This window comes from Nomascus leucogenys, chromosome 24 (assembly GCF_006542625.1).
Source record: "Nomascus leucogenys isolate Asia chromosome 24, Asia_NLE_v1, whole genome shotgun sequence".
NCBI classification, from domain to species: Eukaryota; Metazoa; Chordata; class Mammalia; order Primates; family Hylobatidae; genus Nomascus; species Nomascus leucogenys.
The window spans coordinates 23,156,624-23,169,384 of record NC_044404.1 but is presented as its reverse complement, the minus strand read 5'-3'; the positions used below and the strand labels follow the sequence as shown (position 1 = coordinate 23,169,384).

The 12,761-nt window shown below is 41.3% G+C and overlaps 1 protein-coding gene across 5 annotated transcripts in view; it reads left to right on the top strand.

The window, feature by feature from the left end:
• Positions 1-12,761, top strand: part of LUZP1 (leucine zipper protein 1) — a 93,281-nt gene that overhangs the window by 68,114 nt on the left and 12,406 nt on the right. For 3 of the 5 annotated variants that reach the window (XM_030805841.1, XM_030805839.1, XM_030805842.1), the window contains exon 2: positions 3,667-3,772. The exons of 1 other annotated variant lie outside the window; for it this stretch is intronic. The gene's annotated coding sequence lies outside the window, so the exon portion shown is untranslated. Of the gene's footprint in view, positions 1-1,996; positions 3,210-3,666; positions 3,773-12,761 lie in introns of those variants that run through there. One more of the 5 variants, XM_030805840.1, reaches the window with a different exon arrangement.

The window sequence follows — 12,761 nt, the reverse complement described above, 5'->3', positions numbered from 1 at the left end:
CTCTCTTTTTTCTTACTTCCCATGATCTGTGGCTGCTCTGGGCTGTTTCTTCAGGACAGAAAGCCTAGGGTTTGTTTTTGAATTGGAACTTCAGCTAGACCAGCCTCAGGCCAGAGATCCAAAAATGAGGAGTTCATTCCATGTCAGCCCTTTCTTCCAACTTTCAACTTATTTTCAAAATCTGCCAGCCCTTGTTCACTTCAGATAGTTTTTGTGTTTTATCCAGAGTATAGTTGTCTGTGGGAGGGTCATACTGAAAGCAGAATTTCGTACTGACATTTTTATCTATTATCAAAGTGTTTGGGGGACAAAAATGTTCACTTGAACTTGTTTTGTAACCTTGGGCAAGTCTCCTTTCCTCTCTGGGACTCACTTGCTCCTCTGGGAAATGAGGTGGTTGGACTCTGTGATCTGTAAGGATCCTTTAGTCTCTGCTTCTAGGAAGACAGACACGTACACACATACTACCACCACTATCACCACCAACAGTAACAGAAACAATAAGTGCCAGAAGAGATGCTTGAGGGAAGTGATGAGGATGGATCTGTCATGGTGGAAAGCTCTCTGAAGTGGCATCACTAAGGAATTTGAGGATGTTTACAGTCATCCTCTTGTTTTGGGGACAGAGGGCGAGTACGCTGAGGATGCAAGAAGTAAATGGCATTCAGAAGAAAGAAATCAGTTGCTGCTTACTTCTACCCCTTAGAAATATGAGGGAACGTAGACAGTTGAAAACAAATCAAGATTAGCTGGAGTTCCTCTTTCCTTTTGGCAGTGCATTCTGTCTTGTTTTGAAGAGAAAAGCCCCTGGGCCTTAGTAACATGTCAGCAAATTTGGCAGTAGGTGGTAGGTGCCGGGACAGTAGATTTTAGCAGGGGCGCTGCTATCACTGTTAGGGCTGCAGAGACCTCAGGGGAGATAGACCAGATTTATGTGACCATTTCTTAGAGTTCAGAATTTTTATGTAGGAGAGGTTTTAGGCTATGCAGAAGAAGGCGTGTGTGTGTGTGGGGGGGATGTTTGTGTGTGGGTGTTGTGTGTGTAAGGTGGGTGGGGAGGGGGAAAGAGACAGGTGGTGATGGGGTAGGACGGTAGGTCTGTGGAACTGTCCTAAAACTATTTGAATACCAATCACACTTACTTTAACTTCCATTGATTATTTTTTAAAAGCAGAGGGTGGAGAGCTAAAGCTTCCCCCGCATCCACCTAAGCCATCTCTTGGGTGCTGCCTTGGTATAGATCGTTTTTAAAATTATGTTTAAAGATAGAGCATCACTCTGTCATCTAAGCTGGAGTGCAGTAGGACAGTTGTGGCTCACAGCAGCCTCAAACTTCTGGGCTCCAGGTGATCCTCCCGTCTCGGTCTCCCAAGTAGCTAGGACTATAGGTGTGCATCACCATGCCCGGCTAATTAAAACATTTTTTTTTTTTGTAGAGATGGGAGCCTCGCTTTGTTGTTGTCCAGGCTGTTCTTGACTCCTGGGTTCAAGCAATCCTCCTGCCTTGGCCTCCCAAAGTGCTGGAATTATAGGCATGAGCCACTGTGCCTGGCCTAGATCCTTTTTTATACTTATTTTCTAGCTGTTTTTATTATCAGCAACTTTTTTTTTTTTTTTGAGACAACGTCTCACTCTCGCCCAGGCTGGAGTGGAGTGGTGCGATCTGGGCTCACCACAAACTCCGCCTCTTGGTTTGAAGAGGTTCTCTTGCCTCAGCCTCCTGAGTAGCTGGGATTACAGGCACATGCCACCACGCCCAGCTGATTTTTGTATTTTTAGTAGAGATGGGGTTTCACCATATTGGCCAGGCTGGTCTTGAACTCCTGACCTCAGGTGATCTGCCCTCCTTGGCCTCCCAAAGTTCTGGGATTACAGGCGTGAGTCACCGTGCCTGGCTGATATTATCAGTAACTCTTCTCTTTGGGAGGCCAAGGTGGGAAGATTGCTTGAGGTCACGAGTTTCAGACCAGCCTGGGTGACATAGTGTGACCCCATCACTACAAAAAAAAATTCTTTTCAAATTTTATTCACTTGAGGCTTGAGTTACTACTGTTCCCCTCATCTTTTAAGCTGTTTTTTTTAAAAACTCTCATTATTTGTCCATCGTAATTCTAGCCTTCTTGCTCTCTAGGAAGATAGAGGCAGGGATGGATTTGTGTGTGTGTATGTGTGTGCGTGCATGCACGCGCGCAGGTGCATGTGTATGTGCACATGTGCATGTTTTGGTGGAAGTTGGATTAAAGGGACCAATAGTCTTGGAAGGCAGTCACAAGGTGGCTTGCAGGGATATGTAAGGGAGGCAGTTGTGACGAAAGAAGGGAGGATAGTTTGAATGTAAGATCATGTACAAAAGCTTTAGGTTTACCACTAGCTTAGAAGCTACCTTTCCATTTCCTGAAGAGTAAGATACACAGGAAGTTTGATCCAGATCTTCCATCTCTAGTAGCTCTTCTCTAATTTTAGGGGTAAGATTCAATGGGATGGTAGGCTTTTCAACTCTCCTATAGAAGGCTGCTTGTTACAAAACTGGAGGGTAAGTTTGCAGAAAGAGAAGCTCTATTTTTAGTTCTAATTGATATTGGGTGGTTCAGGGCTCTTTTGAGGACTGAGTCTAGAAGGCAACAAAATGACAGCCAGCATGGTGAAGGGACTTTCAAAGTCAGACAGACTTGAGTTTAAACTCTGTCATTTAATAGCAAGCTGTAAGACCTTGGACAAGTCACTTCTTGAAACTTAAATTCTTTATCTGTAAGGTAGAGGTAACATTATCTTCTTATTGTCTTATATAAAACATAAAGCATGGTGCTCAGGGTTGGTAAATACTCCACAGATGTTTTTTTCCTATCTTCTAGAACATCTTATTTTTAGTAGAATCCTTGCTTTTCTGCTAAATAATTGTGTGACTCACCCTTTCTAAGTTTTAGTTTCCTTCCGTAAAACAAGGACATTTAACTGAAGGTTGAGTATCCCTTATCTGAAATCCCTGGGACCAGAAGTGTTTTAGATTTCAGATTTTTTAAAAAAATATTTGCATGTATATAGTGACATGTCTTGGGATAAGACCCAAGTCTAAACATGAAATTCATTTATGTTTTCTATACACCTTATACATATAGCCTGAAGGTAATTTTATTTTTCCCCAGGGGACATTGAATAAACCTGAGTATTGTGTGCCTGTATTTTGACTGTGACCTATCACATGAGATCAGGTATGGAATTTTCCACTTGTGGAGTCATGTGGGCACTCAAAACATTTCAGATTTTGGAGCATTTTGAATTTGGGATTTTCAGATTAGGGATGCTCAACCTGTAGTTGATTTCTGAGATGCTTCCTAGCTGTAAGATGTCATGTACATTTTTAGACTGTTGAGGAATGTTCGGGTGTTTTAATTTAAGCAAAGACGGTGGGTTCTACCCTAGGACCATATCATCTTATAGAAAAGGGGAAGTCTCCTATAGCCAAATTCTTTCTTGACTTTCCTGAGAGAGACATAGCCAGCTTAGCCAGGTTCCTTTAGTGTCAGGATCTAGATGCAGATCTTACCTTGGCCCCTTGCTGACAGTGAATTGTATGTGGAAGTCTTTGGGACAGCCCTCTGGGTCACCTCAGTCTTGGTATGATTCATGCATTACCCGTCTCTTCCATTCTGTTTATATTCTATCCAGGTCAAGAGACAACTGCCTTTGAAAGATAGTGAGTGACTGTTTCCAAAACAGCAAGCATAGGGAGAGCCGCCAGAAGTATTGACGGAAAGCTTGAATTACCTACATGGTAAGTATGTTATACAGTGAAACCTGGGTGTACCAATAGAATTGGGTGGTTTCTGAAGCCACTATAATTTTGCCACTACAGGAAGAGGGGAGGAAAGTCAGTATTTGTGATGGCCTGTTATGAACCAAATACTATGCTGAGTACTTAACCAACCAACCTGATGAGGGAGAAAAATCCTTGCTTGAAGTCAGCAACCGTAAGAAGTAGGCCACTCTTCAGAAGTAGCTGCCATTTATTGAATATTTACTCTATGTCGGGCGCAGTCCTGTTGGACATGCTATCTCCCTACCAACCCTGTGAGGTAAGTACTGTTGTCATCATCACAAGGAAACAAGCTTAAAGAAGTTAAATAACTTCCAAGTTCACACAAGTAGTAGAACTAGGTTTCAAACCTGCATTATTTTCTTTCCTTTTTTTCTGAGACTGGGTTTCACTCCCATTGCCCAGGCTGGAGGGCGGTGGCATGATCATGGCTCACTGCAGCCTTGACTCCAGCCACGTGGCCTCCTTATGGGTCCTTATACATGACCAGTTACACTCATCCCTCAGAGATTTTATACCTGCTGTTCCCTCTGCCTAGGATGCTTTTCCCTCAGATATCTCCCTGGCTGGACTCCTCACTTCTTTTAGATCTAAGCTTAAAACCTCATCAGAGGCCTTCCTTGATTGCTGTACATAAAGGAGCAATCCCTCAGCTCCCCACCACTATCACCTTACGCTGCTTTTTTGTCTTCTTAGCATTTACTATCTAGTGGATGTTATTTGTCTATTTACCTGTTTATTTCTCAGGAGGAGCCTCCTGAGAAGTTGGGACTACAGGTGCATGCCACCACGCCCAGCTAAATTTTGTATTTTTTGTAGAGAAAGGGTTTCACCATGTTGCCGAGGCTGGTCTTGAGCTCCTGGGCTCCAGCTGTCTGCTTGCCTCAGCCTCCCAAAGTGCGCTAGGATTATAGGCATGAGCCACTGTGCCCATTTGAGAGATGTTTGATTTATTTGGAGTTAACGTCTGGGTCACAGGGGTTTGAAGATGTCATTGGAAACTTGACAGTGATCTCTGGTAAAATTCTAAAATTGATTGATCAAAGAATGAGAACAGTGACCCCTAGAAGCCAGCTTGTGTTTGCTAAGAATAAATCATGCTAGCTGATAACAATTCTTTTTTTTCTTTAAGCCTTGCCATGATTTTATTTAAATGATCGGTACAAGTTCAGTATAAAAATATTAGAGAATAGACATAAGCAAAAACAGAAAAAAAGCACATTATCCAGAGATAATTACCATATAGCAGTTTGAGATATATCAGAGCATTTCATTTTTGGAAAGATTCCTAGGTCGCTGGAGGATTGGAATGTGCTACAAAGGTAATGTGTCTTAAGTGCTAAAATTAAGTATTTAATGTTTTCTCATGTGATCCCAAGACAAAAAAAAAATTTGACCTGGCTCTGGAGCTTGTTGAATAGTTGCACTCAGGAATTGTAGTAGATCAGCGTTAATCTATAGGAGGTGTTTTTAATGACATTCTACAAGGCTGTTTTTGGTTATATTTTTGTTTCTGAACATCAGTTTGGATGAAGATATAGAAAAGACATGCCTGTGAGACTTAAATAGTGAATGCTTGCAGGCTAGACAGTGTAGAGAATATTTAGTCAAGGGATTGAAACTAAGAAGTTGAAATCCAAAAATAATAAATAATAATTTAAGCTGAAACTTAACATGATACTTACTATGGACCAGGTACTAGTCTAAGCAATTCTTGCATTAACTCATTTACACATACCATAACCTTATAGGTATTGAAGCATAGAGAAGTCAAACTAGCTAGTAGCTAGTAAAGTCAGGGTTTGAACTTAGGCTGCCTGGCTTCAGAGTTCATAAACTTTAATCATTGTATCACATTGCCTGCAAAAGAATTAAGCCCCATATTTCAGTTATTAAAAATGAGATTTAACAGTTTATTTGGAAACAAAGCCAGTATGAACCTACAAACTGGTACTGTGGCTACCAGATTAGTTCATGCAATCTTGGACTTCATTATTAGAACTGGGCAGACCAGGTCATCTTTCATCCATCCCACCCTTTTACCCCATTGCAACTGTCCTGGTTCAGGCCCTTATCCCATCTCTTGCCTTGACTATTACAATAGCACCCTAGTTTATCCTGCTGGAATGGTCTTTCAAAAACTGCAGTTCTGATTGTGTTACTCCCTTACTTAATCCCTTTGTCCAATACAGGTTGCAAATTTGCTTCCCATATCCACTTGCAGGCATGTGTGTTTTGGAGGCACTGTACAGTGGTGTTCTTTTTATTTCCTCTTTTTTAAAATCTGAATTCATTGGCTACATTTAAGAGATTATATATAAAAGTAGGGCATAGCCCCTCTTAGCCATAGTCCTTCTAGGCCCTTTAACTCATTTAAATCATTGGCCTGATCTCTTTGGCACTTGCATTTCAGCCTTTGGCATACAGGCTAAGCATCTTTCCTAGAATGTAGTGCCTAGATCTGAAAATAGTCCCCTTTATGTGAATTTGGCCAGTACAGAATACAATAAAACTATTACATTAATTTATTTACAAAACATTTATAAGGTTCCTACCTTGCCCCTGTCACTATATTCAGTGCCCAGGACTGAAAAATGAAGATAACACAGTCCCTGCTCTCAGAGCCCAGCAGAGGATGACAGATATTTTAACTATCATGGATATAGTGATAGAAGCATCTACAGAATTTAGGATGGTGCATTTCTTGTGGGGAAGGATGGTTTGAAAAGGCCTCAGAGAACAGATGCTTTAAAAGATGTTTACCTTTGGGCCAGGCGTGGTGGCTCACACCTGTAATCCCAGCACTTTGGGAGGCCAAGGCTTGTGGATCACTTGAGGTCAGGAGTTCAAGACCAGTGTTGGCAACATAGTGAAACTCCGTCTCTACTAAAAATAGAAAAATTAGCTGGGTGTGGTGGCACACACCTGTAATCCCAGGTACTCGGGAGACTGAGGCAGTTCTCGAGAATCCCTTGAACCCAGGAAATGAAGGTTGCAGTGAGCTGAGATCGTGCCACTTCACTCCAACCTGGACGATGGAACGAGATTCCGTCTCAAAAAAAAAAAAAAAAGAAAAGAAAAAGAAAAAAAGATGTTTACCATTGGAATGGCCGTGGGTTGGGGGTGCTTGGAAGGAAAGGAGATAAGGGAATGTTCCTCAAACAGTACACCCTCAGCCTCTGAACTTACTGTGACATTTCAGGGGCCTCAAACTTACCATCCAGACCTTACCAGTTAATTGCTCTTCCCTTTGTGTCTCTGGGGTCAGCCATGCTGAATTAAATTCCCTGAATGCAGCATTGTTTTGTTAGCTTGTTCACTCCCTCCCTCCTTCCCTCCCTCCCTCCCTCCCTCCCTCTCTCCCTCCCTCTCTCCCTCCCTCCCTCCCTCCCTCCCTCCCTCCCTCCTCTCTCCCTCTCTTCCTCCCTCCCTCCTTCCCAATAAACAACTATTTTATACTCTTTATATACTAGGCACTGTTCAAGGGGCAGGTAATACAGCAGTAAAAAAATTACAAACACAAAAAACTACACTTCTGACCTCATGCATCCTACTTTCTGGTAAGAAGAATCAATGTAAATAAATTTACAAGTAATCAGGTGGTTAAATGTGCCAAGAAGAAAAATAAGTAGGGTATCTTACCTTAGAGCTATCCAAAGATGGAGTGAGTTGTCTTGGGAGGAAGTGACTGTTATTCTTGTCATTAGAAGTGTTTGAACTGAAGCTGAGTAACTGCTTGCTAGATAACGTCCGCATTGAGTGGGAGGTTGGACTAGATGATCTCTAAATCCTTTCCAACATGAAGAATCTCTGTATGCTAGCTGGGTCCCTAACTCTTGAGTTTGCATACCCAAAATACATGAATTTGTGATTCTGGGAAAAATAATGTAAGCCCTGTAATTAGATAGAAATGTGCAAGAATTGATGGTGAGGCTTAGACAGCCTAAGATTTTAAAACAGGTAACTACAAGTGGTCAGGAGGAAGCTGCTTGAAAATAGCTCTTGGCCAGGGCCAGTGGCTCGTGTCTGTAATCCCAGTACTTTAGAAGGCTCAAAGGGTGAAGTGGGAGGATGGCTTGAGTCCAGGAGTTTGGGACCAGCCTGGTCAGCATAGAGACCCCTTCTCTACAAAAAAAAAAAAATGAGAAAAATTAGCCAGGCATGGTGGCATGTGCCTGTAGTCCCAGCTGCTTGGGAGACTTAAGGTGGGAGGATTGCTTGAGGCTAGAAGGTGGAAGCTGCAGTGAGCTGTGATTGCTCCACTGCATTACAGCCTGGTAGACCCTGTCTCAATAAAATGAAATGAAATAATGAAATGAAATGAATAAAATAAAATTAAAAAAATCTCCCATTATCCTTTAGATCAGAGATTGGCAAATTCTGGCAGACAGGCCCACTGTCTTTTGCTTTTTAAATTTTTAATAATTTATTTAAGTAGAGACAGGGTCTTGCAGTATTGCTAAGACTGGCCTTGAACTCCTGGCCTCAAGCAATCCTCCCCCCTCATCCTCCCAAAGTGCTGGGATTACAGGCATGAGCTACCATGCCCTGCCCACTGCCTGTTTTTTTAAATCAAGTTTAATTGAAACATAGTTATGTTCATTCACTTCTGTACGGTATATATGTGGTTGCTTCATCACTACATTGTCAGAGTTCAGTAGCTGGAATAGAAACCTTAGATCCTATAAAGCCTAAAATATTTACTCTCAAATTAAGTTTGCATACTTATGTGTATACTATCAAACTTTTTAAAAAAAAGTTTGCCGACCCCTCTTTAAATGACTATTGGGAACAGGAAGTGAATCATGGCAGCTGTGTTGGGAGAAGGGGCAGGGCAGGCCTGATTATGTTCTATTTCAGACCTTCCTGATCTGCCAGGACAGGAAGAAGAGCCACTCTCCAAAATGCTGGATGGGGCCACTTGGAACTGGGTTCAGGAACTTTGATAGAAAGGGCCCTGAGTGAGAGACAGTTGGCACTGTATGTTGCTAGCGTGAATTAGAACTGAGCCAGGTACTAATGTAGGGGAAGTTGGCATGAAAAGTGAGACTGTCCTTCCCTTTGTAAAAACCTTCCTATAATTTCCCAAGGTTTAATATAAACAATTTTCTTCCCAGACCCCACCCTTAGGCACATTTAATCACTTCTTCTGAGCTTCCAGTTATATGTATGATGGTACAATATGCTAAGGAAAAAAAAAGCAGGATAGAAGACAGGATGCAAAAGGGTGGGTGCTATCTTATGTAAGATGGTCAGGGAAGGCTTCTTTATCATTGTTTTATAATTGGTTATATCTGTATGATTCCTTAAAGGCAAGGGTAAGATTTTCTACTTATCTTGGCAAAATGCTGGGTGCATCATAGGTGTTCTATAAATGTCTGCTAAATAAATGAATTTTGCCTAGATAAACATACTTAACAGAGAGTAAGGGAGGCAGTAGGAAGAGAGGTGTCTACTTTGCTTTTGGATGATCCAGGAGGTAGCAAAGCATTTCTTACTCTGGCTACTTAGGGCCAAAAGGTCAGAGATAAGTGACCTCCTAACTCCATTTTCAGTCTAGTTCCTTGTTTACTCTGGGGAGAAGGGATGATCTTAGTGAATCACTATTTTTAGGAGGATTCTCCCTGATGAAACTTACTTTAGGTATGTATAGGACTTTTCAAAGTGCTTTTGCTAACTTTATTGCATAGTGTTGCTGTAAGGTAGTTGATATTCTTTTATTTTTTCAGAGGAACTAAAGCATAGAGAAAATCAGTGACTTGGCCAAACAGTATGGTATTCTTAAAAGAATATAAACTTTGGAATTGAACCTAGATTCACTCTGACTATCCTTGCTAGCTGTGTACTTTGGGAAAATTTGAGAGTCCTTGCCCCATAAGGTTATTGTGAAAGCTGAATAGAATAATAGTAGTAGCTACTGTTTGTTGTGAATTATGTGCAAGGTATTCTGCTAAGCATTTTACATGCCCAAGGATTACCATATGGTCTTTGTGTGGACATTGAAGGAAAACCTCCGTGGAGTAATGTAGGAACATGTAAAGTAAATGATCTGAGATTCCTGATACCTGCAGAAATCGTGTATATAAGGTACTTAGTATTGCCTGTAGTATAGTACTGCCCTATTTGTGGTTGTACTTATTTGTTCCTTTATACTCTTTTGTCATTGTTAGTTTGTTTATAGAGTAGTGCTCAGAACTCCTCATTTTGTAAAAATGCTTAAGAGTTTATAAGGAGGTGATTTTGCATAATGGGAAGAATCCTGAATATAGAGTCAGGAGACTGAAGTCCTTGACTTTGCTAAACTGCTGGAAAAAGCACAGTATTTACTTCTGAGTCCATTTCCTTGTTTCTAAAATAAGGGGTTTGAATGAAGTAAGTGATTTTATTTTAAATAAAAGCTATGTAGAATTCTTTATTTAATAAAGTCATATAGGGGAAGCCCAATATGGTAAGAAGCTAAAATCAGTTGCTTTGGTTGAGTAAGTGAAAGGAGCCTGGAGTTCAGCCTGCTCAAAATATCTCCCCTGCTGTCTTTCCCCTAAATGACCCCAAGGGGATTTGCTGAGTCTAGTTTGAAAACCAGTTGACTAAATGATCTTTAGCTACCTTCTGGCTCTGAAATCTCATTCTGAGGAGTGGAGGAAGATCCAGAAATGTTTTCTACTACTTCTTCAACACTTGGTCCGATAACTAGAGCTGGACATCCTGTGAGTGTTGTGGTTTTTTGATATCTATGTCCTGTTTGTGTGGGATAGACCTGCAAGAAAGGGCTTCCCAGCAGGTCAGGGGGAGAGTATTGTGGTTGAGACATTGTGCAAGTGGCACAGGGCTAGGGATGAGATCATTCAGAGCATTACCACAGGGCCTGAGATTCTGTGCTGTCTGTTCACTCTTGCCGTCTGTTTTCTCCTTTGTGATCCATGATTAGGTCATGGACATTCTTATTTTCTGTTAATGGTTATTGCCAAAGGGCTGACAAGCTATTTGATAATTAGGAGGCTCACTCATCAGTCAAATTCATCGAATTTTCAGCATTCCCTGTGTGCTAGGCTCCCTGCTGGGTACTGAGAATATAGTGGTGACACAAGTTGGAGAGAAGAATCGAGTAAATAAAGCTTCAATAAAGCGTGATAGGTTCTGTGATGGGAACCATGTAGCAGACTGTGAAAGCAAAAAAGAGAGGCCCAGATCTGGCCTGGGGTTTGAAGAAGGCACTCCAGAATTTTCCAGAAGGATGCCTTGTCTAAAGTGGGATCTGAAGAAATGAGAAGGAATCAAACTAGTGAGGGCCCAGAGGGAAGAGGGAGGGCGAGGACGTAGATGAAGAGGCTGGCGGGGCCACATCATGAAGGGCTTTGGGTGCCATCATGGGGAATTTGGACTTTATCCTAACAGTAGCCAGGACCTTTAGAGAGTTTTAAGCAGTGGTGTGTAATACCTGCTTTCTCTGTATGTTTCCAGTAAGTATTTGCTACATATTTACTGGGTTTAGCTTTTTCATTGCCTGTACTAGTTGATTCATATCATCCAGAGTCTTGAATAAAACATATAAAATTGGCACTAAAAGCCAAATAAATAAAACAGTGGTATAATTCCCAGACTCTTCTAATTCAGAATTATGATAATTTATAGATGGGGCTATACTAAGGTTTAACGTTTCCTTCTTTTGAAAAAGAGATTGTGAAAACTATAGTATAAGCTAGTATAAATAAGATGTGCTGAGAGAATGCTACAGTTTGAGGATAAGCTGGGTTTTCTTTAACAGCTTTATTGAGATATGCTTTATGTATCATGAAGTTTATCTCTTTAAAATACACAATTTAATGGTTTAAGCATATTTATGAGGATATGCTGTTTTAAAGCACTTTATAGATAAATCATATATCATTTGTCTTCCAGTGACTATGATGGCAACACAGATCCTTTGTATCATACACTCATTTAAAATTGGTGTGTGGTCTAAACTTAGTTAAGTCCCCCCAAACCAACCCGGTGTATAAATTGACAAGGTTTTAATTGTACCACTGGGCAGAAGGCCAAAGGCAAGAGTTTTTAAAAGGGAAAAGGTTTCTTTTTAAAAACATAAACTATAGGAGGTTTTTTCCCTCTCCATTTTTGAGAATGAGGAAGCAGGTAGGCTGGGGAAAGGAGAAGGGGGACCAAAAGAGGCAAAGATGAGAGGACAGAGAAAGAAGTACCCAGAGAAGCAGAGTGATGGACAGGGAGCAATAATCGGGGTGGGCAAAATCTGAATGGAAGCGGAAGGCTTGGTCTTTTCGACACCTTCAAGCGTTGGTGTTTTTGAGGAGCTGAGCTTGGGCTCCATCTGGTGGCCCTAGGCTTATAGTGCAGCCATTAGAAGAAATCAGGCTTGGAGAGAATTGGCATTTGGCATCTCCTCCAGGCCCAATTTCAGTTGTTTTTCTTTTGCCCTGAGCTTTCTCATAGGATCATTGTTGGAGTCATTTCTTCCCTTTCCAGTGGTGGCTGTTTTTCTCTTATGTCTCAGACTGTGTTTCTTCACTCTTATCCTTGAGTTTTAAATGTAATCTTATTGGACGACATCACCTAATACCCTATTGTTGCTGCCATCTATTGACGCCCTGAGTCACTGCCCCTAACTTCTCAACAACTTCAGATTTTGTCTTAATGTCACTCTTTCCAGCATTATTCCTGTTAATTTATGGTGCTTACATGCTGGTGACCCTTGCAACACCTTTACCTCTCAATTATTTCTCTCTTCTAATGATCTTGTTTTCTACTTGTCCCTACTCCCCCACAGGATTCCTATGATTATACCTTCGTTTTTGACGTTATCAATAACTACAGTCCCTCCATGATTTCAATTCCTTGAAGTCCCTCTCTGATTTCCGTCTTCTATATTTCAGGCTTAGTTTCCTCTGGTACCTGGTACCCGGTACCCTTACTCCAACAAGCCTTCAAGTCC